Consider the following 2,750-nt stretch of genomic DNA (forward strand, 5'->3'; position numbering starts at 1 on the left):
AACTTCAAAATGAGTCTTAATCAGCAACTAAGGCTGAAACAGTGATAGACATTTATTTGTAATTTACTTCCCCGTGGTTGGTCTGTATTCCAAATCTTATACAAAGTGAAGTAAGACTGGATAGGTAGATAGGTCTCATGGAAGTGCTAGTTTTTAGTTTTTTGAGGAACCTCCATACTGATTTCCATAGTGCTTACGCTAGTTGACATTCCCACCAACAGTGAACTAGGCTTCCTTTGTCTCCACATCCTCACCAGCATTTGCTGTTGTTTGAATTCTTGATGATGGACTGAAGTTGTTGGCTTTTGGGGATATTGACTCTTTTTTATTTTGCTGGTCCAGGGGCTTGAACTTAGGGCCTGGGCACTGTCCCTGAGCCTCTTTGTGCTCAAGGCTAGAGCTCTACCACTTGAGCCACAGCACCACTTCCAGCTTTTTCTGAGTAGTTTATTGGAAATAAGAGTCTCACAGACTTTTCTGCTCAGTCTGGCTTTGAACAGTGATCCTCAGATCTCAGCCTCCTGACCAGCTAGGATGACAGACATGAGCCACCAGACACCCAGCAGTGTTGACTCTTTTAAGTTCCCAGTATAGTCTAATTATTGATCCCTTGTCAGATGCATAGTCGGCCAAGTTTTTTCTCCCATTTTAAACAGGTACGTTTTGAAAAACTGCAATGATTACTAATGAGCATACCTACTGATGCTTTTACTTCACGGAGCTATTTTATTCAAATGGTGCTTTAAAGATGAAAGGCATACTTTTTTCTTCCTCCAACCTTCAATCTACAAATTTGACTTAATTCCATTTTTAATGGAATTTCAACTTACTTATATTCGGGCTTGCTTCAATTTTCTGCCCTATCCTTGTCAGAGTTTGTAATTTCTCAACACTGAGATAGATTCTTTTTCCACTCCTTATGCCACGCAGAATAGTGTTCTTGTGAGAGGGCCCATTGATCTTACCTTTCTTGTGTTTTCCTCTCATTATTTCATTGCAAAGCAATATTTTTTAAGAGACCTCATGCTGGTGAATGGGAGTTGACCAAATGAAGTGCAACAATGTTTTTTGGAGTCTCAAGGTCTGTGATAGAAACACTCTAGTTTGTTTTTGAAAAGGCTTTTTTCAATCCACTGTATAAATATACATATTTACATTATTTCCGAAACATGTGCTTTGAAGCCACAGCCCTTCCAGACTTACTATTTGTAAGGAACCAGTCCTGTGTAAATGGTATCAATGCAGCTCTTAGAGCTTGAATTCCAATGCACCTCACTTTGGTTATTTCTCAAATTTGGTGAGAGCTGGAACTCAGCAGTGGCCCTTTCCCATCTCACTTCAAGGAAAGCATTGTAAGCCTGACACCCAGGGTGGAAGAAAGAAGATTCCCAAATCTCAATAAATTTGTCCTTTGTGGAATTATACTACAGGGAATTGGAGTGAGATGAACCTTTGTAGGCTCTTGTTCTTCTACATGAGGTTTCCATTTCGTCTCTGACATCCTTCCTATTTCCCGTCAGCTCTCTGACCAAGGCCGTGGGCATTTTAGTAGATGCCAACAAAGACAACACAGATCATTGGGAACATGGAGTGTATCATCAGTATTTGAGTGTTTTTCTGTTGGTTTGATCCACTCTTGTTCCAGGCCTAGTAGCTTAGAGAAGGAGAGGGAAAGGGCAGTCAACAGTTTGGTATTTTCTTCCCTTCAGCTTCATTTTCAGGTAGAGTGGAGCATCCAAAGGAAACCTCTCTGGGGGTCTCCTGATACCCAGAGTTACTAAAACTAAGGAATCAGGACACTCAAAGACTCTGTGGCCAAGCTCTCTGCCAAATTGGACAGGATATTTTGCTTGCTTCTTCATGCATTTATCTCAAGAAGCATCCTTTTTGAATTTTTGTTTCAACAGTCGGGGTCATTTGCTGGCATCTTCTGGGATTTCCAATTTAACTGAAGAGTCACTTGGTACATTTTCAGTTTCTATTACAATTATTTTTATTACCTTTGACTACTGCTTCTATTACAGTTCATTTTACTGATGTTTTTCTCTTCATTTGCATACATTGAAAATGAAGATGAGAGCAGTAAAAAAAAAAAAAAAGAAAAGAAGTAGAATTTAAACAAGGGGGGGCCAGATACCATTTGTCTTCCCCCTCTTCCATGAGCTTTACCTCCCTCAGTCCTGCCCTGTCTGTCAGTAGATCTTTCATTTCAGTTCCAAATAGCCCCCTTGACCTTGAAGAGAGTCCTCTGGGAGTGACTTTTAGTCTCACACCTAAAATCATTATTCTTGGCAGCTCGGTAAAGATAGAGATTAAAATATTCCCTCTCGGGAGCTGTAATGCCAGCCCCCAAAGATGGTTTAGTGAGGCCTGTAACTACTCTTATCTCCAGATGAGTAAGCTTACCAATTAAAATTCTTGATTTCTCATTTGCATAACTTTCTCACACTGAGGTGATTGAGGGGAATGCTGGGCTGTCTCTTTCCATCCTTCAGAAGTATAAGACGAAATCTCTGCCCCCAAAGTCATCCTTGATAGCATGTGACCACGGGGCATGCATATATTTATACAAGATGAAAATAGAAATAGCTTTGAAGGAGAATAACGTGGCCAGTAAATACCGTTGGAGCCCAGGAAAGGGGAGAGAAGACTGTAGCCTGGGCTGGGCAGAATGTTCTCATTGCCAAGGTGGCCATCTGCTGAGTTTTAACCCTTCCCTAGCTACCTGCACCCATATCTTTGCAGCAGTG

Source organism: Dipodomys merriami, unplaced genomic scaffold (genome assembly GCF_024711535.1).
Source record: "Dipodomys merriami isolate MVZ:Mamm:240054 unplaced genomic scaffold, mDipMer1.0.p SCAF_35, whole genome shotgun sequence".
NCBI classification, from domain to species: domain Eukaryota; kingdom Metazoa; phylum Chordata; class Mammalia; order Rodentia; family Heteromyidae; genus Dipodomys; species Dipodomys merriami.